Genomic DNA, 27,296 nt, shown 5'->3' on the forward strand with positions numbered 1-27,296 from the left:
CTGACAGTAAACATAGGGAAAAACAGGTAGTCATATCAGCATCTAAATACTAAAGCGATGGCATTTCAGGTATTTACAACAAACACAGTATTGAAAGTGGACTACTATTCTTCATATTTCTTCCACTAGCCTGACTAGCAGTGCCTACACTTCTCAAACCGTCTTTTCATATTTCACTTGCAGAGGTGGAGTATTTCTCTGGGGTATCGTGGGGCTTGAGTACCTCAGCTGTATGCCCATTAAAGTAAAGAGTATCAATGCAAACTGAACAAGGCAATCAGTAAGGACAATCAGCTCAATTTCACTTCAAGTCTGCTTTCATTACCCAAGTTAGAATTTGCTCCCGGCACTTTTCAAAGCCTTGCCGGGAATATTCATTTATACCATGGGTTTTATCCTCACTGTCTACCACATAGTACAACCACTAACATATTGTACAGACGTACTTCAGATCACCAGTTAGTGGTTGGACAGCTTACTTTTCATTGGCGAGTACAAATGATGCTGAAAGTGGATTTTTTTGTTTAAAATGAATTCCTTTTGTTTTGTTTTCTTCCTCTAACAAAGATTCATTTGGGGAGCGAATAAAAAGTTTCACACTGATGAGAGATGGCTGCCTGCCTATTCTCCTTCCCGGGGGACATCCACGCTTCTTAAAGCTGAGCGTGAGGAAGGGAAATTCAGTGCTGGAGAATGTTAGGAAGAAAAAGAAAAATTAAAAATTGAACAATACGGATTTCCATTCTCTAGTATCTTTCTCCGAGTTACTGTCTCATGGTAGACCGTTCCCCTCTTGAAACTGTTTCATGTTACTCGCTCACAACACACCCATTTATCTGTCTTTGCTTTCTGGAAAATGTATTTTTGGGGAAAGCTGGGTTTTGTGAGGATATTGGTACAGCATACAGCTCACCAACTGACACTATCTGTAGCATTTGAATTTGTAGCTATTCCCACTGTCAGAAAGGCCCCTTTTTAAGACATAAATATTTTTAAAAGCCTTCACTGGAAAAGAATAACCCAAAATTACCCAAATAACCTCAGACAGGCATTTGGAAGTACTGAAAATCTGTCCCCTTCCTGAAAAAAAAACAAAACAAAACACCAAAAAAACCCTGTCGTGGTATTTCACAGTACCACAAAACACTCTTTAAAAGGCAGTAGCCCTGTTTTTCCGCTAGTGACTCAGTGAACGCATCCTCTCTCTTGGCAGACTAGTTAGCCAATTTATAAAAGGGTCTCCTTTTGTTTCCTGAAGCAAACAGGCATTTTATGACTATCACACCCATCGCCTATAGCCCGGGCAGGGCAGAGGGGAACAGGCCTCCACTGGCCCATTACCACTGCCAGACTTTTTCCCCGTACACACAGTTCACAGATGGGCATCATTGGAAAATGCTCTCCTAGAGAACCACATACTCTCATTCACGGTAACTGTATTAGCCCAGTGTCATCCTCCTCATCATAAGCTTGGGTGTTTTGGGTTTTTTTATTGGTTGGGGTTTCCCCCCCCCCCCCCCCCATCTTGTCTTTATTGGAATGCCGGAAAAAAAAAAAAAAAAAAAAAAGTTTTCAACAATTAAGTTTCTTTTCATTTAGCTGACACAGGTGAGAACAAGAATGGGGATTGTCAAGCTTGCATTTTGCATCTACAGTCATTCTGGTGGGCTGAAAAAACACAAAGCAATATTACTTTTATAGAAGCTTCCGTTACCACATAACAGGAGTTCACCTGTTCTAATGTCTCAATTTAGCAGAAAGCTGAAAACAAGCGTTTTGCCTGTCTGTCTTCCAAATGCAATCTAGTTGTTCTCCTGTCCACTGCATCAGAAAGGCAGCTTAGCAGCAGACCAATAATACAGTCATTTGGGAAACATCCCAACTTAGTTTTACTCAGAAATACAAATGTTGTATCTTAAGAGACCACAAAATATGTGGATGCACATTTTGGAAGGATCTTCTAGCTATACCAGCTTCCTGCTACAGAAACAGAATCCAGTTGCACCGGATTCCAGTTGCTCTGAGTTGCAGCAATAGGGTTACATGGACTAACATTTCAATGCCTTTATTTGCAAGGATTAGGACTAAAGAATTAAGTCAATAAAAGCAAGAGCTTTCCTTCAGTCAACTTAAACCTAGGCTACGTGAAAAAAATAAGCCCATCTCACTGCGTTCCAAGTCTGTGCTACTATAGACATTTACACACGTGCTTTTAAAAATCACAAATCATCTCCTTCGCAAAAAACTGAACTCAAGAACTCAGTTATCACTGGGTGGATGGAGGAGAGTATTGGCACCATCATTTGTGGAATAAATGACTTGTTGGTATGACATCCCTCTAAAACATGGAATGACTCCACGCAACGCAGACTTTTGTCTTCAACTGGTGAGAGGTTTCTTCAATTCAGTGCTGCTTAAGAGAGAACTGAGCTGACTGTCCATTAGTTCATAACTACTATACATCATCTGTTCAGACTGCTGCCATCATTTCTTTATTAGGTTTCAGAATACTCGGAATGTTACTTTCATAATAAACTGACAGAGTACAACGGGCAATTAGTGAACTAGGCACTAATGGCAATCAGATTACTGAAAAACAAATAACAATTAAATCTGTAACTGGCAGCTGAATGCAGGCGCTTCTCCTGCTATATCTCAGCAACAATGAATGGAGGTAAAAACCAAAACCAAAAAAAACCACACACAAACAAACAAAATGTAGAAAAAAAGAATAGATTTCCAGGAAAAGTAAATTTCAGTTTTCAGATGATGGCAGCAAACCATGCTCCTTCAAACACATTAATCTTCCGCTTCAGTGAGAAATCTCAGCCAACAGTTCCTTTACTTCCCTGTCTTTACAAGTAGCTTCTATATATGCATTTCACAAACATGGATTATGTATTTAGTATAGGTCCTCAAATGTAGACAGCTAGATGTCTTAGTAACTATCTTTACAACCTAATCAGTCTCCTCCACTTTTGACCAGGATCTGTGGCTACGCAATCGTTATAATCAAAGTTATGAGAAGAATATGTAACCTCCAGCTTTTGGTGCAGTTTCCAAGCTTATTCAACAACTGTACAGGCACGAAATACGAAATAATTCTCCATATAAGAACTCCATCCATTTTCCCCTCTTTTCATTGCACAACCCAGTAATGTAGTAAACTGTATCCGAGGTAATGCATTAAGTGCTATGCTAGCTGTTCAGATCTCCTGCTCACACCACAGAGAGCAGTCCACCTGAAAGGTCAGAGAGCCAACATGTAAAAAGTCTTTGACAACAAATACAGTCAAAGGCATTTAATTTTGTGCCATTTCCATTACGCTTTATTTTCTAAGCAGCTGAAAAATATGAACTTTATTGAAAAATATTAGTAATCCAAGAAAAAAAAAAATCCGCATTAATAGACAGAAGGTTCAGGACACAACGTTTTCCAGGAGCATCAAACATACACACGATTCTACGGAGCTACTGAATTTGACTAGAGGCCCCAAAGGGACCCAGGTACACTGATATGAGCTGTATACATGAAGAAGTTCAAAAGCACAAGGTCTTCTAGATTCCACCACAAAACCTTTTGTTTCACAGATGCAGTCAGATCTGTTTTGGCACTCCCTCCTTAAGAGATACCAAAACAAAGTCCAAAAGATCTGGGAACTGGCATATTTTGAATGATGGTAGTATGCTTTATATAACGTGTTTTATTATAAACTGACTCTCCAAATATCTACAGAACTACGTTATTTTTAAAAGTGCACTATTGTATGATGAATAAATCAAAGTTTTCAGCCATTTCAAACATGAGTAAGCAACTGATGTAGACAGAGGCAAGAAACAAAAGCTGAGAAATGTGGGCAAAGGATGAAAAACCAAGAAAAGTCAGAAGGGTCAGTTTAACAAAGGGAAGTTCACACAAGGGGCACAACTTACAAAAGCAAAGGCTCAGTATGAAGAATGGTCAGACGGTGTAAGGAGCAGAATAGAGACAATTGATGCATGCGTGGAAACAGCCAGGAAGGAGGCAGAGACATAAGTGCTAGAGACTGCTTGAAATACATACATCAAGAAACAAAACAAGGAAAGATTTTATATTAGGGCTGCAGTGAATTCCTCTAATATTTAACTTCCTGAGCTTCCAGCAACCTTTAAGTCAGGGCTACGGACTGGTTTTAAGGAAGATCCCTTGTTTGTATGTTACACCTAAAGATGCATTAAGTCTCCTAACTTCAGCATGCTTTACTTCACACACTCTGCTGTTGCCAGAAGAACACATTAGCTCCCCTCCATGTTTTTTTATTTTCGCTGCTGAGGTTGTAAGGTTACTTTAAATTATCTCCATTTTCCAATTTTACAATGCTTAATAACAATAGCACCTCAAGTTACTGGCCCCAAAATAAACCATCAGAGGTCAAAAATGAAGCCTCTGAATTTCTTTAATAAAAGTCATCTGTCTGGCAGTGAATAGACATTGAAATTGCTTGTACATGCAGCTGATGTTCTGAGGAACACTGGTATGTTACACCATCATCTGCCAGCCTCATTCCTTTACCGAGTATAGGTAATAAATGATACATTCCAGGGGAACACTTAACTATGCATCAGAAGTACTTGGGTCACTTATGCTCCTCCTTTGTTATGATCTCGAGTCAATGCAAATCTAGCAAACACATTCCCGTGCCATAGAATTGGCTCGTAATACACAACTGAATTGCTCAGTCTGCCGTCATTTTTTAGGCAAGTCAAAGAATCGGGTATTACTGCAGTTGCTCTCAAAGTACTGAAATAATCAGAACTGATTTCATTTTTCCACATATGGAGATTGTGCTGTTTAATCAATAAAATGTTTTGTTGAGAAGCGCCGATATTTTACTGTCATGTTTTTTGACATGCTCTTATACTGATGCAGCTTTATTACAGACGGCTTTGAAGTGCCTGACAATGTTAATAAAGACGTGACACAAGTGTATGTTATTAAACACAAACAGGAAGAGGTGCCAAAAGAATCCGTATTTTGTCTTTCATTGCCTGGACATTGAACATAACTGTAATGTAGAAAAGAGTTAGCAGCAATTCTTTGAACATACAGCTCTCTAAGAATGATCTGTAGAGGAAAAATTATAATTAGCCTTCGTGACTACAAATTATGTTCTCTGTTCTCCTTCCTGAAAAAAAACCCTGAGGAGTAACAAACGCATCAAAGAAATATGTGGGCTTTGAAAGAGGTAGGTGCTTGCCGCATCTTCCTCCCGCATTGCGGAAATGATCACGACGAAAGAATGAGCGGACAGGGTGTCTGTCACGCACAGGGTGTCTGCCCCACAACTACGGCTACATGGTTACCCGTAGCATAACCACAGGCAGCCAAAATGCTGCATCAAGATTTGTGTCACAGGGCACATTATGCTATTTCAGTAAATACCCGACTAATTTATGAGGTTACTGGCATGCCGAGACAAGAGCTGTTAAGATAGAAACCAATTTATTCTCACTGGAGAACTGGCTACATACTACAGAGCCCATGATCGCGCATGCCTCCCCAGGACTCACCCACCAGCTTCGGGCACTGACATTAAGCCAGGCTAAGAAGCATCACCCTAGCGCATGCTGCCGCGTAGCTGCCCTCAGACCTTGGCAACCATTTAGTTATCTTTCCTTCTGTGCTGCCAGGTAGGTGGCAGAGAGGAGCAATTCAGCAACAGCAAAATTCAGAAGACGTAGATCATTCACAATTCCTGTAACCTCAAATTTGAGGAGATCAAGTGCGATTGCAGTGGAGTACTTGCTTTGTCCTGATCCTCCATGCAAAGACACATCGCATGTATATGGATTGTTTTTGTTGTTATTATATTTATCATTATTTTATTTATGATTATTTTTAAATCAGAAAACAAATGATACTGAAGAGAGGCTACACATCTATATGTTTTCTCTGAGTGATCCACAACTCCCATTACTTCATCTTCAGGGAATATCTCCTGAAAGTCCTCCTTTCCTTGGCTGTCCTTCTAATTCTGATGCCCCATAACCTGGTTTCACATTACAAGCAATACCACTGCCGCTAACTCTCCATTACGTGCCTTATCCCACCACTCCCTTATCTCAGCCTCTGGTTTTGAGATGGTTACTTCAAGAAGCGGGTCATTCAAGGACTTCTTTCAAACGCTGTTATTTTCATCAGTGCACAGATTAAACAAAAGTTACATTATCCATCAGTAATAATTCATTGTCTTCAGTATCTAACAGGATTCTTATGCTGCTTGCCACAGTTCTTGTCACTAGAGACCGCTCCATTTTGCTGCTCAGATGTAGAACAGATTGCTATACCGTAGTGGAAAAGCATACTGAGATACATAAAGCTGGTAAATACAATGCATTTTCCAATTTAGACAGACTTGTTTTCTATGAATTAAAGCTTACCCCAAAATCACGTCTCAATCAAAAATGACACCGTTATCATTTTCATGGTAATATGTGTTATGAAATACAGCACTTTAAGATGCCCTAAGTTACTCATTGTGCTTTCCTTTTAGATCCATGTTCACAATTTTCCTTTTTTTTTTTTTTTTTTTTTTGTTAGCAGGAGAAAGCTTTGAATTTTTCTTACAGGAACAAAAACCAAAAGCATGAAAGTCAGACGTCCTCACTTCAGATTTCATGGCTTATAAAGTACACAAATTATAAAGCTATCAGACATTTCCCGGGCTTACATTAAAATCTGTAGTGAGCCTTTAGAGTGGACCAATTTATTTGATGTGTTTCTCCTAAAGCTTTTATGACACTATAAACGTTTCTGACTCCATGACAAATACTTTGTAATACATTAAGCAAGCTCATTCAAACAATTCTAAATGTTATGCCAATGGCAATGTATTTAGAAATGGAATAGTCACTTGAAAATGGAAAAACCTTAAAGTTTAGTTTGAACCACCGCAATTTACTATTTACTTTTGTGCAACTGAAGGCAAAGCATTTCAAATCAAGTTCAGTGGTACAAACACCCAAAAAGCACAAAGTAGGCATGTTCTCCAGAAGCGCATCATGCTGTACCTATTTCACATGAGAGCATCAACATCAAACTCTGCTTCCCCAGTAAAACTTCCCACTGAATTCAATATTAATTAGCATGGAGCGTTTAACTGTACAACAATTTAATTGTATTTATAACATGCTTCTAATCACTGCAGTTTATCTGCATTAGCCTCATTCAACCGAAAAGCCTTGCCATCCCTTTTTACTCAGGAACAAATTGTGATAAACTTTCTTCACGGTAAATAAAGCATTACACCATGAGAAGCTCTGCAAGTCGCCAAAACCAAGATGCATGCACTCCCTGCAAAGAAAAGCACCACAATCTGACTCTCGTATTTAATGATATAATGAAAATTCACAAAGTGTTTTCTGTATTGAAGGCACAGGGAGATTTCAACTCATGAGGCAATAAAAATACAAATACTGCAACAGGATTAATGACAAAATTATTAGCTCTTCAGGCATGCTTTTGATGACAGAATTCAATTATTAGAATATAAAACTAGTTCTGATGTTTTTATGAATCTAGTAAAAATCACTGCTGTGTGGCCATAAAAATTGGGATGAAACAGAAGCCTGAAAGTAGCTGATTTGTATATATTTGATTTTTATGTTTTAGCATAGACTTCAGACAGAAGACAAAAACTTTGAGAAACAAAAACCAGAGTATTTAACAGTGAGGGAAGGCGTGTGGGGGGTTTGGTTTGTTGCTTTTTTTATTACTGACTATTTTTTAACACCATTCTGTTGACCATTTAAGTTTTCCTTTGACTCAAAAGCTTGAGGGCATCCAATTTAGGAAAAAAGGCAGCTTTATCAGTTGGAAGATTGTTACTAAGCTTCTATAATTTTAACATGGATGCTGTATAAACAGCTCATAAATAAATCATATTATTGCCTAAGACTAAATGAGATATATACTAGAAAGCATTAAATTACGAGAATACTTTTCATAGGACTTGGCTTTCTCATGGTACTCTTCTTGTTAACTGTGACTCTTGGCCTGAAAAGATCAAGAGCAGACATCTGATTTGGAAACAGAAGCATAAAAGCGTCCCAGTTTCTCTGCGAACAACATTTTCTTTCACTTATAAAAACGCACTTCTCACCTTACGTGCTTCAACATATGCTATGTGAACATGTCTGCCCTCAGAATAGTCTTACGTGGTTACTGCCTCCATATATTGCCAGCGACTAGAAAATACTCTAAACCCCCTGCTTCAGAAAGTCATTGGATATCCAAATCATAAATTTCAAATTCCCAGCTGTCACTGCCTAACTATGCCTTCTGCATTTCAGCTAAGTCATACTGTATAACATTATCATTCTCTCACACTTTATAGCTTCTTCAACATTAACAGAAAAACCTGTGAGCTGTCTAGTATTTAGTATTTTTCACCATGTTTATCACAGTAGCAATTACTTCATCTAAATAGCCCTTATGAAATCACTCCTCTAAAATATGTTACTTTGTTCGCTCCTTGTTTCTCCATATTTAGTCCACTTGTTCCTCGCAGTAACAGGGAATTTAGGTGCAAAGGGGGAGTGGGGGGTGGGGGGGAAGTGATGTAACATTTTAATATACCAGCTTATTACTTATTTAGGAATCTGGAATGATCTAAAATGGTTTAAAGATCCCACCATACAATTAAAAATTGATAAATTTGAATGAAAGGAGACCTTTTCCACAACTCCCTTTTCCAAGGAACCATAAAGAAGTGTACTAATGATGGATTACCTGAAAGCCTGGAAACCACAACAGCGAAAAAGGAAGCAGTAGTAAATATTGGCAACGTTATTAATAGGTGGAAGAGGGCAATTGCGGTAGGACATTACAAAAAGTGTTTGCTCGGGGCTTTTTCCCTAAAGGTGACACAGAGCTCCAATACTCTTCCGCTGGAATTAATGCAATTCCTAACTTTGGATTGCATATGCCACACGTTAAGTATTAATATAGATTAGTTATGTATTCTTATAAATTAAGGTAAGCTAAGGAAAAACATGAGAGACCTCTATACAGGGAGCACTCTTACATATGGTCATTTGCAATGCATCATCAAGTTTACCTGCTGTAAAACCACCATATGCGATAACGTGGAGTCTAAAACTGGCGTTACTTCAAACATCCGAGAAAATGATGAGCAGTTTAGCTCTTAAGTCCTATAACTAAGTGGTTTGGACCTTCACTGACAAATGAGGACTTACTTGGCAAGAACTCATCACAGATGTTATTGATCAAAAAATGAGTCTTAATTAAAACAAAGTATTGTAGTTTTATAGCATAATGTCTTTTTTATTTTTCTAATAAATTGTGTGTGCACACACACTGGTGGCATACCGTAGTGGCTGTTATTATGATTTGGGTTTAAGTCTCCTTCTTAAACAAGAACCCAAGAAAAACATATCCTGTCCACGAAGAGTAACCAGTACATCTACCTTAATTTATAGGTTTGTTTAATATATTTTAAAAAACACACCACCACCACACACACAAAAAAAACAACAAAAAAAACCAACAAAATGAAAAAAAAAAACCAAACACAGGACCAGACATGAGTCATTCCTTGCACTTGTTCTGAAGGCATTTCCTTGCTAGAAGTGTTTATCACTAAATTATTACGTAAAAATGAATATTTGTAATAGTTATAAACAAAGGTACATTTATTTACATCTATGTGTTTCTGAAAGTCACCATTTCATGTATGAAGTGGAAAAATTAGAAAACAAAACAAAAACCAGCAATTAATCAGGGAGCCTTATCATCCAGGAGTGACCCGCATAAGACTGGAGACTGGAACAGGTCTCATTTGATGGCTGTCAAAAACCAGATACGTGACCTCACATGGTTTGCATAATTTATCTGTAATTCAATTTACCCAGCCTCAAAACGGGGAAAATCCTACTTACCTGGATTGCAGTTTGTCATCAAAACAGAACGCACCCTAGAAACGCATGTTACCATACAGATACAAAGACGTTCATACACAGTACTTTCAAGTCTTCAGAATCAAATGCTCTCCACTGGAATGTACAGAGTCTTTGCCATGTATTACTTGTTTGTTGAACGTTTCAATCTTCTAGAAGAAAAAGGGACCCATTTGCTTGACTTACTACCTGCTGACAACATTAATACAGAACTTCAAATCTAATAAATGAATGAGCAGGGGACAAACGGATTTTGCAAGTTTATTGCACTGTAGTTACATTACTTCTCAACTGGCCAATCTTTAATGATATTTTTGAAAATAGATTACTTAACACGAATAGCTTTTCCTTTAAATAATCATGTAAGTTACAAATTCCTTTTACCAACTGAGCAAATAAATTGAGGTGGGAGCACTCACTGGATCAAGCCACTCACTTGTGAGTAGTTCCTATAAGGATTTGCCAATCTGCCAAAATCACTTCCCTGCTCTGAAATTAATGCCATCAAAATTGATAATACCACTCAATGCAAGCTACAGAACCTGTACGTTATAAGCAGAGGGGCGTATCATCAGCTGGTGTAAATCTATACTGTTCTTAAAACCAACGGAACTACATCAATTTACAGCTGCTGAAGATTTGTCCCTGCGTCTGTCTTTAGCACCGATAAAACCATTGAACCAAACCTTGGACGCACTTCCAAATTTAAAGCTCCCATTGACTGTAGCAAGAGCGATGCCTACAGGAGGAAAGGCAGGCTCTAAGTAAGCCATCCTAGAATTAGCGCACTTTTCCCCCCCGTTCATTCAAAGTTTAAAGTTAGTTGTTAAAATCATAACCTGGGAGGAAGCCAAGAGCGCAGTGGACTTTAAAACTTTTTAGGTTTTTTTCATGTATTTCCAGAAATTCTGTCTAATAACAGTGATTTATCAGGCCAAGTCCAGTTTACTGTAATCATGCAAATAACCCCAGTAAAGCTCACAGGAAAAGCAGCACCATCAGGAAACATGACTTGGCCCACAGTTTTACTCCAGCAGGATAAAGTTTCAAAGTGACTGTTGCACTGTTCTCATCTCTCTCTGTCATTACACCTGTGTTACAAATCTCATTATGTTTCCTCTATCATCCTTATACATTCCTTATGTAATTTTTCCTCCAAGGATACGATGCAGTGCAACACTTGTCTGAGCAACCCTCACTTGCACACTCAGCCCTGGGGCAGTCAAAAGGAGTAGCACATAACAGAAAAATAATTGCCTGAAAAAGGATTTTGCAGGAGGGGTACTCGGCCATTTCTTAGACCACCATCCTGTAAAACTGTAGGCACAGAGAGAAAATACAGTTGTTTTATAGAAAACATCTTTAATCAAGGCAAGTTTCTCTATATGATTCTGAGCGCGTGGGTTGTTGCAAATAGCTATGAAATGTATTTCTGACTAGATATACGGAACTAAACAAGGCAGTTTTTCAAAAGTATCTACAAACACCTTGTGTTTGCATACACTGTAGTTATCTATGAGTATTTTCCTTTACACATACATTGCAAAAGGTTTACAGCTGCTTGCATTCTGCAAGCATTACATGCAACAATGATTTTTAATATCAACTGAATTAACTTTTAAACTGCAAGGAATAAAATCTCAAAACTCCTGCTTCAGGAGGCTACCAATAAGAACACAAATAGTTAATCATTAAAAATGGTTAGCATAAGAAAAAAATAAATATTTTTAAGATGTTCCTTAGCGCTACTCCATCGTAAGATGTTTCAACATTAAAAAAAGAATTAAAACAGAAAATTCTTCTTCAACTTAAGCATTCCCAAATACAAGCAGATTTATCAACAGCACAAAATCATTTTCTATCTACAGTTTGTTTCATACAACTTTTTAAAAGAATTAAAAAAAAAAAAAAATCATTTGAGACACCACAACAGTTCTACTTAAAACCAGCTAATCGATCACCTTTCTGCACAGCTGCATTTTCTTTCATTAATCTAATAGAAATATTTGAGGGATTTCCGTTTTTACCTTTGCATTTTTCCTTTTCCAGTATCCATAACCAATCATCACTCTGCTCTTCCATTATGCTTCGTATATTGCAGAGTGAGAAGCATCTTCATTAAATAGTATTAAAAATAGAACACACCCGATCTCCCCACCGGAGCATGCTCTGACAGTGCTGATACCACAGCTCTCAAGGTAACCATGCCCAGCTGGGAACTGAGAGGCAAAGTCAGTGCGAGATTAGCAATCTGCAAACCTAATTGTGCACACAAACTTGCCTCGATCCGTGACGACGACTGCTAAAACAAAAATCAGCGTGCAGTTAAATTATGCGACTGAAAAGTTGCAGGTCAGTTTACAGTAATTTTTTTTTTCCCCTCCCCATCACCCTCAGCTTCAATTGCTTTGTACTTGCCTAAAATTTACATATGCCATTTAGAAGAATGCACACCGGGCATGCATCTAGCTCAGCGCAATGGTAGAGAAGTCAAACAGGTGATCAACAAACACTCGTGCTGCTCTTTAATGCCTTTGTTTCCCCTCTCGGCACATTTACAGCAATGTCACAACACGACAGCGGGATGAATTTAAGCAAAACCGCACACACCTGGAAGCGCAAAGACGGGAGGGAGAGCCGAGGCGCAAAGACACACCTAGCACGGAAAAATGCACCCGAAATTTTGAGTGTGTTCCCCCCCGCTGGCTGAAACGGTAAATTAATATTAAAAAAAAAAAACAAACAAACACCAAAAAACATCAAAACTAACAATTAAACAAGACTGCGCAATGGCTGCACTGGATGAGCACGTCTTGGTTAGACCTACAAGCGAGATTGTTGAAACGCACACACAAGTAAGCAGAATTACACTAAGCGGAGTAACATTAACTATTTTTTACGAAAAGAGACTGCTAGAATACCTAACAATATGACTGTAACTCCCGGACTGTGACCCTCCTTCACTGCATGCAGAAAAAGACATGCTAAGGAAGCATCAAGTCAATCGGTTACCCTCAAATCGCCACCCTTAAGAACAATGCCAGTCAAACGAGCCCAGGCTTTCCCTCCAGCAAAGCACGGCTTTTTAAAGCGTGTCCCTCGATGTTGTTCACAAATCAGCAACTAAAAGTTGGGTTGTTTTTTTTTACAGTTTGATACATTTTAGCTAAAACGACCATTGGGAGGAGGGCGATCACGTCCCGCAGCTCCCCCCGTGGCGATCGCCTCCCCAGCCTTAGCCCGGTTCCCGGACACCGGCTCCGAGGCGAGGGCACCGCCGCCACCCGCAGACCGAGCTCCGGCCGCCTCACCTCCGCCTCCGAGCCCGACCCACCGCCGCCCCTCGGCGCTCAGGGCCGGGGGAGGCGGCGCGGCTCCCGCCAGAACCGCCTCCGGTCATTACCGGCCGCCGGCGGGAACTTTCGCCGCCACCGCCGCGGCGGCCGCGCCGAGACCCGCGGCAAGCCCTCCGTGCCCTACCTGGCTTTCACCATCTCCACCCCGCCGCTCCGAGATCCCGTGCGAGGCTCCGGCTCCGGCACCGATATCATCCTGCCCCGCTAGGCTATCAATGATATCCTTTTTTCCCCCCCTTTTTTTTTTCTCCTTCCCCTTCCCTCCCCCTCTGGTAAATACCACATCTTAGAGTCGGAATCCTGCAGTTGCTATAAATAATTGCAACATCGCATGTAACAAACGCAAGCCCCAGCTCCATGCACAGCTCCTATTTCCCTCTCCCTCCGCTTCACATGCTCAAGCCGCCCTGACCTCAAAAATTAAAAGATCACGGGGGGGGGGGGGGGGGAATGGGGGCGAATGAATCCAACGAAATGACAGAAGACACATGCTGGAAGCAAAAAAAGAAAGAAAAAGAAAAACAATCGCAACAACAAAGACCATCACACCACACAAAGATTCTGCTTTGGCTGTTTTGGTTTTTGGTTTGTTTGTTTGGTTTTTTTTCCATTTTTTTTTTTTTTACCTTGCCTGAAAACGGGATCTGCCCCCAGCGTCTTGGTGGCTTGGGTTATTTTTTTGTTTGTTTGGTATTTTTTGTTGGCTGGTTTGTTTATTTTGCTGCAGATACGCTGCTGTTACAGTACAGTGCCTGTCTTCCTGAAAGACATGGTCTCTTCCTCCGCCTCCGCCTCCTCCGCGGGAGGAGATCCGCCGCGGCGCGGTGCTGGCCGGGCGCGGTGGCCGCCGCCGCGCCGCCGCCCGACCCGCTGCCGCCTCCCGCCTCGGGCCGGCTCGCCTCGCCTCGCCTCTCCCCGCTCCGCTCGCGTCGCCCTGGTCCGCCGCCGGGCTGCCGTCGCCTGCCCTGCCTCTGGCGCTGCCTGTCCTCTCCCTGGGTCTCTCTCGGTGCCTGACTGGAGCCCCGCTCGCTCGCTCCTCTCTCTCTCTGCCTGTCCTCTGTCCTTTATCTGCCGCGCTCCCCGGCTGTACTGTCTGTCTGCGACTCTCTCCCTCTCCCTTTCTCTCTCTCCCCGCCCACGCAGCGTGGTGCGCCTCGGACCGGAGACGGCGGCGCCTTTCCTGTCGCTCCTCGCCGGCTCCGCGCTCCCTGCGCTCAGCGCCGCCGCTCCGGCTCGCGCTGGCTCGGCCGCGCCAACGGCCACCTCACAGGAGCCGTTGGCTCCGCCGCCATTGCGCGCGCCCAACGCCCCCCCCCCGTTACCCCACCCCACACAGGCACACGCCGCCCGCTGACTGCGCGGCCGGGTCGGTGCAACGAACTGCCCGGCCGGGCTGCGTGTCTCTCCGTGTGTGGGGTGGCTCTGTCTGTCTGTCCGTCTGTCTGTCCGTCCGTCCGTGTGTGTGGCTTTCCGCACGCCGGCCCCTCCAGTCACGCTGCCCCCCCCCCCCCATCCCCCGAGCCCTCCCCGTCAGCCCATCCCCAGCCAGGAGCAGAGACAAAGCACCCGAGCAGCGCTAATAGGGAGAAAGCTCGTTAATCTCCTCCGATTCCTTGTTATTTGCTTCCACTCACTTCCCATCGCCCCCAGCCCCCCCAAAAAAAGAGGGAAGAAAATGGGCCCTTGGCTCCAGAGGACAGCTTTAGGGAAGGTCTGGGTAGGGTGGGTTTAATTATTATTTTTGCTGGTGAAACCTGACAGCATCCACACTGATCAGCCGAGCTGCTGAAAGGGGTGAAAGAAGAAAGAAAGAAGAAGAAAAAAAAAAAAAAAAAAGACTGCAGCAGATTTTGGGTGGTAGCAGATGAGCCACTTAAAATGGGGCACATGATCCCCTTCCCCCTCCCCTCCCCCTTCCCAGCATGTCTCCATCTAGGATCTGGCTCGATGCTGTTTCTCCAGGAGCCTCGCCGCACACCATCGAGGCAGAGAGAAACAGACATTTCACCAGCACGCGCATTTCCAATACATAAAACCCCTGCTATCCATTTAAAAACCGAGCCTCGTTTTACCCAATTGAATCCATCCAGGCATTCATTCTGCACCCAGCCGAGAAAAGGGCATTTACCTCTTTGCTAGGTGGCTATTAATATGCAGTAAAATTATAGCTGTACAATGCCAAATGTAATTGCCGTAGATCATTTAGAGCAGATCCAGCAATTCAGCTGTTGGAAATGCATGCTCTGTGAATAACCATGCATCTGGTACAATGCCCTCTACTACAATAACCTGAAAGGAGACAGAAGCGTCTGGTACTGGCTGCAATTAGTAATCCTATAGATGAAAAATAAACAGTCAATAAGTACAAAGCAGCAAGGTCCTATGAAACATAGTGATCATTTCTGTCTGCAGCGATACAAATAACCCAACTCCCACAGACAGACAATTCTTATTTAAAACATACAGTTAAAAATGCACCCCTTTCATTATGTACTTCCAGAAAGTCCTTGCTACAAAAGACAGTTTGCCACAATTAACAGATGTAGAAGAACTTGTGTACCAGTCCAACACGGACAAATATACAGAAGGCTGGGGGGGGGAAACATATGCTTTAGTAGGTATTATCCTGGCACCCCTGGAAACCCTCTTTCCCCTCAGAAGCGAACACCTGCTTTTACCAGGGACCGCTGGCTGGAATCAGACTGGAAGAATACAGCCAGCAATGAACCACAACAGGGTGTGCATTAGCAGGCTCCTGGTGCACGCCTCAAGTGATCAGAGGCATTCAGCCAGGCACACCAAAACCTGTTCTGCTAATGCACCTCCTGATGCGGTTTACTCCTAGGATGGTTGCGTGTGGCTCCATCTACTTTTAATTTCGTTACTTAGCATATCCCCACACTGTGTGCTACAAGTTGCATCTGAAAGCAAAAAGACTGGCAAAAAGGCTACAAGTGGCACTACACTGAAGCGTGCTACAGCTGGCAATGGGGGAAGGACCAGTTCCTCGCTTCTGAAGTGTTTCTTTCAGCCATCTCCGCTGTGGACCAAAGTTCATTTTCCAAAATGGCTACTCAAACTATTTTGAACATGTACTGAGATGCCACAGACCTCACCTGGCTGTTGCACATCATCCCTTCCCTCCCAAGCAGGCTACCCAGCTAAGGGAGAGAATACCAGCTGCACCGGGACGTTAAAGCAGTACTCACTCACGACTGCACTAGACAGCTTGCAACTCATCTGCCTGAGTAGGAAAGGGGGTGAGGGGAGTGAATGTTTCGAAACCTTACCCCAGTCGCTAGACACAATGAACATGTAAACCAGCCACGTGTCCACAGCTTGTCTTCCGCTGTTGGGATACTGGAGTGTCTTCAGAGTGGGAAGCGTTGAAGCTATACGTCAGAGCTGTAAGTAGATAAAAATTCGTCCAAGCTGTAGTCCTGGCAGTTCACTCCACTCTCTCCTGTGTGGCAGGATGTTCTCGCGGCAAGTTACCAAATGCTAAAAGATGCCAGCTACAGCAACGACAAAGGAAGTACTCAGGAAAAAAATCCCAGTATCACCCCAGTACCATGCAAGCTAGTATTTCAGCTCAGAATGGTGGGCAGCATCGAACATAGCACGTACAAAGAGGTGCAATTGCCTCCCTTTGTTGAGAAGTCACCTCAGACCTTCTTGGTCAGCCACGAATCTAACGGAGTATGCATCCCACATCCCCTCTTCAGGACTATTCTTTGCAGAAAGAAAAATCACAATCATTGCACAATCACAATATCTAAGAGGTGGGGAACCATGGCAATCGTTTGCTGCTGCCTGTGCTGATCTGTAAACATGCACAGGGATAACTGTCCGTTTAAGCCTCATGGAAGTCAGCAGAAGCTGTGTCTTTAAGCAGAGGCAGAATTTGATAAACTCTTCAGACCTCTGACACCTTTTTCTGTCTGTTGCATAGCCACACTTCGGGAGTAATCAGGAAAAAAAAAAAAAAAAGACACAAGACCTACTTCTCCAAATACTTGCTTGAATAAAGCATTTCGTTAACCCCCAGCGCATGCTTCCTAGAAGTATGGTCTTGCAAAGGGCCCTTGCGCAAGAGGACCACCCTACAGCAGTGAAGCATATGTGCGCTATACATACACAAAATTCCAACAGGCAACAACAGACTCTTCAGCTCAAGGTATTTTCGAAGCATGGCAACACATTACTTGTTCACTGTGAGCACACTTTCTAGCTATGTTATCTCAATTTCACTTAGAAATCAAGAAAACCTTAGTGGCCTCTCAAAAACCAACATCAGATTGGAAGTAGGTGATGTCGGACAAACATACAGAGCTTCATGCAGTTCTGCAATCACAGGAGATTCCTGTAATAGAAGGCATGCGGTGTTACTTAATATGTTAGCAAAAGCTTGCATGACTGGTTGCACGCTTCTTCTGCCTCTAGACATTTTTCAGTGAAACAAAGCTAGCATATAAAGTCTATTGTGTTTTGGAGTTATGGAATGATTCAGATTGAGGCACAACAGGATGGTAAACTAACTGTTGATGTATTTTATCATAATCTTCTGTAAAAGAGATCAGTCTTAGGTTTTTTTTTTAAACTTTCTTCCGTTTTCATGTCCTATGTGTTACAAACAAATTAATCATGCGTAATTTGCCAATGGACTTAAAAATACTGCACTTCTATTTAAAATGGCACTTTACAATACATAAATATAGCCAAATTGCTCTAGTTTCAAACACTTCTCAGGAAGAGCTGAAATATTTATTCCAGCTACAGTATCACAAGTAAAGGAAAATTAACCAAGCAATTTGCGTACAGCTTGTACTGATAGCTCAGAGTTGATAAAAACTGAAGCTTTATGCTATTCCTACTGAAGTCGGTGAGAATGTTGCAATGGACTTCATTAGGATTAAGATCAGGTACCTAAATCTAAGACTCTCTCTTTGGAGGAAGATCAATGAACAACCCTTTAAAAATATAATCTGTTGCTAGAGAGGCTGAGGAAGGTTGTTTTTCTTCCCCCCACTAAAAGCAAAGCATCATTTCTTTGTGTTTGGCATTTCAAATCCCCTCTTAGTTTCTTTTAGAAATCCCAAAGTGTTTATTGTGCCATATCCATGTATCTTGAAAAGGATATTCCAGTGGGGAGTTCCTTAGCCCACGAAAAAAAAGTCATCTGATCCCCACTAAGATCAGAAACTGCAGTTCCTGCTCAACTGTGACTCTCAAAAGAAAATGAGCAGGAACTTGAACTCTAGCTTTGACAGCTAGCGTTGGTGCAAATGGTCTCTCCTGTTGTAGCCTTTTCCCTAATTTATGTTTATAGGCAGGAGGGCCGGGGGACTTTCAGGTCACAGCGTTGGAGGGACAGTGGGCTGTTTCATGGGCTAAAGGGTGGCTGGCAGCTCAAAAAGGATGATCCGAAGTAAGCCAAGGCCACACAGAGGGCTCATCCCAGTACCCTTCTGACTCAGTCATATTGCAGACAACATTCAAAGAGCTATGAGAGGTTGAGAAATTCAGGCAGTGGGCAGCTCTCAGTTGCTCTGGACAGAAGCACATCTCTGATGTAGGAACGGTATTTTTTATAATATATATGTGCAGCGTGCACGTTAGGGCAAAGAGACAAAACAAGCAGTGGTGAGTAAGAGAAAGAGCAATAAGAAGAAAGAGTCAGCAAGAATGTTGTGAGCTGTGCTGCTAGGATGGGCCAGAGAGAAAATGGTGAGAAAAAGAGGAGGAGGGAGAGTCCCAGGCAGGGAATGCAATGAGTTGGTTATCTTGAGATCTGTGATTCACTGTGGGGAATGTGCACTACCTACACATATTAGAGTACTGCAGGGAAGAAATCAGGCTGAGGAAGTTCCAAAGTCTTTCAATAGGATTTACGAGCTTTAATAATCCAATGGCTCAGGGTCACCTAAGAGCCCAGGAACTGCTTGGCTCACAAGTATGAGTGGCTCTAAGGAGACATATGACAAACACAGCATCTGCAGGAGGGTAGTTACAGCCCTCAGCATAGGAGCCATAAGAATCACAAACAACTTCACTAGCACAAAGCAGTTTCCCATCAAGATCTCACCAAGAAAAGCCTTTACCACAGCCCTTTGTCTCAAACAAAGTATAAAAGCCTAGCTTTCCTCCCAGCACACCTAGAGAGTAGACAAGCTTTGGTGACAATTTTCAGCTACCACAATAAGATGTGGGTAGTACAGGCTTTCAAAAGTACATGGTGCCTCTCCCTCTGCTAAACCATCACTAGACCTACATCTGTCCTTAAGATATCCTGGCAGAAGGGAAGCCGGGGGGCTAGTCCACTTCTTCGGTGAGCAAGTGGATCTAGGAAATGACAGAGAGGGGAAAAAGGAAAAAAAAACCAATCTCGAGAGGAATCCCCATTTACCTTCTAAGAAACCCTGCCATAGGAATATTAAGAATAGCAGGAAACAATTGTTCTGGAGTTGTAGGGTTGGTTTAACACTCAAAAGCAACACCGGCGTATTTGAGAGAAGACCATCATCCTGTAAGTATGTAAGTAGACAGAGTGAGTAGCTGTAAGTAGACAGAGAACAATCATACAGATTGTAAGGTATTCCAATTCAGCTATTTATTTCATGTCATGAGGCGTCTGGGTCTTGGTAATGTTCAGCACGTCTCTGTCCTGTGTTTTGGTCAGGGCACATAGATGCAACCCAATGCATTGCCTGTTAAATAAGCAGTGCCACTGTGTAGATCAGATACCACATGAAAACTTAAGAGACTGAAGTTGGTAAATGATTTGGAGGTGAAGAAAAGAAGACTTGCCAATCAGCCCCTGTAACCCAGAATACTCATCAACTGCCACTTTCTCCCTTTGAAATTCCCCTGAACATGTTGCCCTCTTAACTTTTGCTTCTAGAAACATCTAGTCGTCTTTTAGAAGCATGTTTTGAATGTAACAGATTAAGAGAAGTCTCCCACTGACATCAGGCCCAGATCTACCTTGCAGGTATTTTTCACAAATAACTTGATACCATACTAGTGTGTTGATATTCTTCAATCAGATACCATTTTTCAGTTTTCCTTTAAATTTTTTTAGGAATACTGTTTAACTTCTCCCATTGGAATCTCTAAAAGGGATCCTGGCCACAGCATCTGCGTAAGTTGGATGTGTTGCTTTCCTGCAGCCCACCCTACCTCACTCCAGTATGCTCTGAGGCTCGGCCAGGAAGCCACAGCACTAGCCTCCAACAAGCAGAACACAGACATATATTAACCCTGGGACTTCAAGCTTTCCTGCTGCCCACAATGCCTAAATGTTGACTTGCATTTGAACTATAATATAGAGGAATCCAATGGGGACCTCCCAGAGAGAGTGGCACTGGCCTTGACTTCTGTACAGCTGCTGCCACCTCAGACCTCCTGTGGATGCAACTGCAAGGCTGGGCTGGTGACTCAGGACCATAAGCATGAAGTCATGGAGTTCAGTACATCACTATAAAAAGGCTTGAAAATTATTGCTCTTTCAGAATCCCCAATCCAAAGCCTATTTGTAGAAAAAGGTTGGGCTTTGTCTTTGCTAAGGTCACTCCCACTCAGGTCAATACAGATACTGTCTGAGTCTAAACAGGGTAAAAATAGCGTAACGGTTTCACGATGTGGCCGCCAGTACTGTGCATAGTCACATCTTAAACACTATTGTACTGGGAATAATTAAAAGAGAAGTCTACAAAAAATGTCTTACCTAAACAGGGATGAACCTGCCAGATCACAGACTAATTCTCAAAATCTGCAATCTATACACAAATTGGTGTATAAACGTTGGAACTGCACTAAAGGTAAAGACAAGAAAGGCTAGTTCTTATTCTGTAAAATTGTGACCATCTGTGCTTACCCCCCACCCCCAACCCCCAGCTTTATTAACCTGTTCAGTTAGAGAAGCGGCAAACAACAGCCATTGGTCATGAGCGCTGCTCAAGAGGAGATGAGGAGACCCTCCACAATAGAGGGTGTAAAGAGTGTGACATAATTTGCTGGGAGATCAGTTCCCCTCACGATCCATGTGAGATGAAGGAGTTGCCCCCTTTAAGGCCACATGGTGCTTTATGTGCAAAACAGTGTGCAGATGTGCCAAAGAACAGGAGCAACCTGAAAAAAATACAAACCAAACCAAAAACCCCAACCTGTGCTAAATCATGCTTTCCAAAACCAGCCCTTTACAAACTACTGGAGGCAATGTATCTGACAGCCTCTTTTTACAGCTTATGTATCATCATGTTAGTTTTGTTTATGCGCAGTAACAATGACCAGAAAAGGCACAGATGTAACCATAATTTAGCATAGTCACTGTGACTCTACTTTAAACTGTCCTACCCAAAAACCCCAACAGTAGCAGCAGCCCTACAGTAAGCAGAGAATAATTCCTGCTATGTGTCGTTTGAAAACCCTCTCAAGTTCTGTCACTGGTGATAAAACTAGTACAAATGTGGCCTTTGTCATGTGATTGGAGGAGTCTTAGAGGTTTTTCAAGCAGCTGTGGGTTAAAATCCTACTGAGGTAATCATTTGATAAGGCGTGGGGATTGCTACGTTGCACTGGCCCAATGCGCTCTTTATTCCCCCGTCCGACCGCCGTTACAACCTTAGCACGTGTCCTGTACCTGTGAGCAGAGCATACTGCTTTCCAGCACACCCTCACCTCTCCAGTTTCACTCATTTGGGACCACTGATTCATTTCCTAAGACTCTTAGCAGAACATGAGTTTGATTAGCATCAGTTCAGCAATTTGCAGTGTTTCTCTTGAACACTTTGGAATCAACTTTTGTGTTGGCTAGTGAGCTGCGGAAAAGAGACAGTACAGAATGAATGACTGCTTATCTAAAAATTAGGGCCATTCAACACGAAGTGATGGGGGCAGTATGAAACCCCGTAACGCTGTACTTCACGGACAGAACACAAAGACAGATACTTAAGCTTCCAGCACTTTGAGGTCTTGGACCTTTCAGGTCTTAGAGTCTTAAGCAGAGTTATTTCTCAGTCACTGCCCTTAAAATAATACAGTTCCCCCAAATTTTCTCCAGCTGCCTTCTTTTTGTTTCGCCTTGCCTTATCCACTAGACATATTTAAATTTTCTTTTGTTTGGAATCTACATTTTTTCACGCCCTAAAATTATAGCCTTTGCAATGTGCAGTACTGTAGAAAGTCCCTTCATTGAAAGAGCAGAACATGGTACAATTTTAGCATCATATAATTTCCCGCATAATTGTTAAATCATTTTCTTCCTTTTCTCCCTCCCCCTCTCTTTTTTTTTTTTTTTTAAAGGAGAGAAAGATTCAAAGTGCATATCCAGAGAGAGAGAGACAGACAGAAAACTTAGCAGCCTCATAATACCGTGCTACACCACACCTCACCTTTGTTGCAACAATGATCTTGCATCAAAGACAAGACTTTCCCTATCTATTGCTTCGGTCGCTCAGGATTGGACTCTGTACTCTGCAAGGCACTATTGGTTCACGAATGCAAACCTCCTTGTGTGTTTGTGACATTGTATTCCCAAATATCACATCATAAAAATATTAAAATAAAACTGTTCATAACATTTTCCTGTGCACCATCTGGGCCTTGTGAGAAAGCTGACATTATCTGTCAAACTAAAGATAACCACATTTTCTCTCTTTTGTATCGTTAATGTTTGTCATCGCAAATTTCACTTTAATGCTCCAATTACATTATGACATTCTTACAAACTGAATGGCACTAATGACTTTCATTATTATTTACACACTTCCTTAATTATAAGGCTCTCCCTCTCATTCACAACATGTTCTCCCTCATAACACTCACTCTGATATAAAGCTAATGAATTTTAAACTTTCTGTTACATAAAAGCTCATGATTAATTACCCAGCTTCCCAATCTCTTTATGATACACAATACAGGGCTCTCCTGCAGTGATGCAGCAAAGGGGGAGAAGTATGGAACTTTTATTCCCTCTTCAGTGAAAGCAAATAGAGAGATAAATAGAGTATCTTTCTCTTTAAAGCAGCATATGCAAATTTAATTGAAAACAAATATACATCAAACCATTCCTCAGGAGAAACCTAAATCTCTCTATATTAGCAGCATGTAGTAAACAGGATAATAATGCCTATTATTATAATCTTTAATTTTTCATGACAACAATTTTTTAATCTAGTTCAAGCAAATGAGGCAGTAGAAGTAAAGACACATGGCTTTTACATAAGACATCTTAGTGTTGTATGCTGTTATCACCAAGATCAACTATTTATGTGGTTTTAATTATTCAAAATACCGGAGTCCACTGATAAAAAAGACAAGACAAAAAAGCTCAAGGTTGCACCACACCAGATGAAGGGCAGTCGTGACAAATATAAATTACTGCACTTCAGACTGACAAAGGTAATACAATAAACCAGAGCCTAAAAGACTTTGAAAGACATTGTGGGGGCACGGAACAGCCTAGCAATGAAATTCAGAGCTCAGTATTTAAGCACTGATACAGGCTGCAATCTGCACAAGCTGTACATGTCTCAATGCCTGTGCTGCCAACAGAAATTGGATTCTTGCAGCCAAATGTAAATTTACTGACAGCCATGGGGGAAAAAATGGGTTAATTAAAAAGGGCTACCCTTACCCCGTTTGCTGGCTAGTAAACTTGACCTTAAGTTTACAGGGAACCTGTGCATATAAAAAATTTATTTCCTGCCATTCCAAGGGAAGTTCCCTTTTATGCCTCTCCCCTGTTAGTAAAGCAGGAGCCAATATCTATGCAAATACATACATAATCCAAATAGGGATCTACTCCCAAATGGAAGAAAAGCACATCCTGTCATGACTGAATCACTGGACAGCCAGCTATGAATGACATATTCGCTTAAACCAAGCATGGGACACCTAGAAAGATGAAGATTCATTTGCCAGAGCCATTTACCTGTGTGTTGCCTTTATATTAACTCCCACTGCTGATCTGCTGGTGGAACAGATAAGAAAATTGGCTTCTTTGTGAGAAAAGCCTGTTCTCTTTCAAATTCAGTTTGTTTTCTTTTTAATGCTATATGTTTTAAATTTCTAATCAGTTTCCAGTGTCACGGAAAACCCTGGAGGCATACTGAATTAAATAATTCCCTGGAAGTTCAGGACAACACAACAATACAGTGTAGCTCCAGCCTTGTGAAAATCCTGAGAGATGATAACCATACTTTGGTCTGCTTTTGAACACCTCGTGATGAGTATGGCAACTATGTGGTTCTACAGAGGAAACAACTTAAAAAAAAATTCTTAGGGCCTGATCCAAGGCCCACAGAGTAAACTATATGATCATCCTACTATCTTCAGTTAAAGTCTCATTCCAAGGCTGCTACTCATCAGCATTTCAGTTATGTGAATTATGAAACTGCCTAACATCACAGAATGTTCTGTAGTTTAAAAAAAAAAAAAACAACAAACAAACTTGAAGGAATTGAAAATCTGTCCTTCCATTCTCTCTAATCTTGTCTTGCATGCTGCGTATCTTACAAAAAGTTATTAGGAGTACATTATGAAGAAAAAGTATAAAACACTTCTATTATTTCTTTAAATCTGTAGCTAGAAGCCAGGCTTTAGAAGGCAGGCAGGCTCTTGGCAGAAATTTAACAAATAGCAGAGACGGATAAAGAGAGACAGATGCAGAAAGAGAGCAGGTCTCAGAATAACATTACTTTTCTAATAAAGTTCCTTTGCTCAGCATTCAAAAAAACTGGCAACTTCTGTGCTATTCCAGCTTTAATCAACATGTGATTCAGGGATTCGCCATTTCCCCTTAGATATCGTATAACTGCTCTGTGTAAATAGATAGAGTGCTCCTGAAATCTGTTTTTCTCAGGATTCATCTGCTTTCTGTGGCTATTGTGGTTGTTCATTTTTTGTTGCTGCCTCTGGGTTCAAGAGCATTGGACTAAGATATCTATAGGGTATGTAAGTTTACATTCAAAGCCTCCTGACATTTTGGACAGAGAGTGTTAGGCTTTCACAAGGGGCCAGATTATACTCCTCAGTCAAATTTACATGCCCATCAAGAAATTTCCGAACAAGCCTGTTGAGAGTCAGTTGAATGCATGCACACACAAAGTCTTTTGAACAGCGTAAGAGACATCCTATATGCTCTTGAAAGATTGGACCATGGCCCTAACCTCTGTTTAATTTGTTGACGGGCTGCAGATAATCTTGCTTAAAATACAGCGAATAATGAACCACAGTAGCCATTAATCTTGATGATTATTTCCATGTAAAACAGTTTCTATGTTTAGACACATTCATCTGGAAAGCCTATGCATTTTCCAATGTTGTCCAGGAATAATTGTACCCTAAAGAAAACGGTGTAGTCCTTGGACTTCTTCATGTACTTACAGAAGTAATAGCACTTACACAAAAGTAATCATAGAATCATAGAATCGTTAAGGTTGGAAAAGACCCTTAAGATCATCGAGTCCAACCGTTAACCTAGCACTGCCAAGTCCATCACTAAACCATGTCCTCGAGCACCACGTCTACCCTTCTTTTAAATACCTCCAGGGATGGAGACTCAACCTCTTCCCTGGGCAGCCTGTGCCAGTGCCTGACTACCCTTTTGGTGAAGAAGTTTTTCCTACTATCCAACCTAAACTTCCCCTGGCGCAGCTTGAGGCCATTTCCTCTTGTCCTAAAAATGAGACATCACAGAGCAAGACACAAATATAATAAAACAGTCAAGCTAATCTTTATACAAAGTTATTAAAACAACTGGAGAAGGTTGATAATAATGTCAGAACAGGTAAAATTAGTCACAGTTTAGTAAGTGGCATGAGGGTTTGCAGTTACAATTTTATGGCCCATTCCTAACGCAGCCCAAACTTGTGATAAGTTTACAGGCCACAGGATCAACTGATTAATATGACAATTAAAAGATAAATGTATTTTAATTACATATGGCATTATCCTTGTGCTATGTAGCTTTCAACAATATTTTGTTTATTGTAATATTTATGTTATGAAATTGTAATTGTTTAAGATAATTAAATGTGTTTATACCACCACATTCCCCCAAAAAGGAGTTGGACACAGGCCCTCTGAGATTCCTTGTGAAGAAGAAAAGATGTATTACACAATTTGAAAGCGAGATAAGCATGGTGAACAGGAGCCTTGTTTCAAATCTGTAACTGTATTACATGGCCCTGTGATCCACTGCTTATATGAGCATGTGAGGCAAGAAGCCTTCTCTCTGTCTTGCCTTTTCTGTCAATGTCAAGAGAGCTTCATGGCTCCCAGAAGTAAATGATGGAGAGGGGAAGTGCTTCATAAGCACAGGGACAGGGCAGAGAGAAAGGCGAAATGCCATAGGAAAAGTAATTAGTGGCGGTGGGGAGTAATCTGCTGAAGCTTGTTCTTAAAATTGATTTTGTTGTTACAGCCTATATGAGATCTCCACAGCCCAAGAAAGATGAGCCATGCATCACCGGAGAAAGCTGCATGTGAAGCAACTTCAAATATCAGGGCTCTGATCCTGATTCTACCTTTTATTTAACGGATAACTTGGAGCAATTCAACCCATCTCCTGGTGCCTTAGTTTCTTCTTCACACCTGTTTCTTCTGCTCTTTCTGGTGGCCGTTGTAATTCTCGGGAAAGGACTATCAATCACTATGAGTTTATGTAATGGCAGTCTGTAAAAATGTAACATACTACATCCCAGTCTGAAAGTAGTCTCATTGAAGACGATGGGAATTTTACATCGATCTCAGCAGCAATCTCGTTTGCCAATAATATCATCTGTATGTATTCTTTTGAAATGTTTGGTATTGATTAACACAGTTTTTAAAAGCACAAACAATAAATTATTCATTTTGATTTATAAAGTAGTTATAGTAAGTGTTTACCACAGACACAGTATTTTCATACAAATCAGAATACTTAGAAAATAAGCCAAAAAAAACCCCAACAGATCAGCTTTTCCCTGTATTATAACTGTA

General features: G+C 41.4%; 1 protein-coding gene across 19 annotated transcripts in view; it reads right to left on the minus strand.

Annotated features, from left to right (window-relative positions):
- The window catches only part of ARPP21 (cAMP regulated phosphoprotein 21), a 283,331-nt gene that overhangs the window by 127,621 nt on the left and 128,414 nt on the right, over nucleotides 1-27,296 (minus strand). For 4 of the 19 annotated variants that reach the window (XM_087768260.1, XM_087768252.1, XM_087768233.1 and 1 more), the window contains exon 1: nucleotides 13,940-14,179. The exons of 3 other annotated variants lie outside the window; for them this stretch is intronic. The gene's annotated coding sequence lies outside the window, so the exon portion shown is untranslated. Of the gene's footprint in view, nucleotides 1-11,984; nucleotides 12,250-12,878; nucleotides 13,065-13,437; nucleotides 13,557-13,939; nucleotides 14,183-16,603; nucleotides 16,717-27,296 lie in introns of those variants that run through there. 12 more of the 19 variants (XM_087768207.1, XM_087768188.1, XM_087768088.1 and 9 more) reach the window with 9 other exon arrangements.

This window comes from Nipponia nippon, unplaced genomic scaffold, assembly GCF_047370975.1.
Source record: "Nipponia nippon isolate SJK-2023a ecotype South Korea unplaced genomic scaffold, ASM4737097v1 scaffold_1, whole genome shotgun sequence".
NCBI lineage: Eukaryota > Metazoa > Chordata > Aves > Pelecaniformes > Threskiornithidae > Nipponia > Nipponia nippon.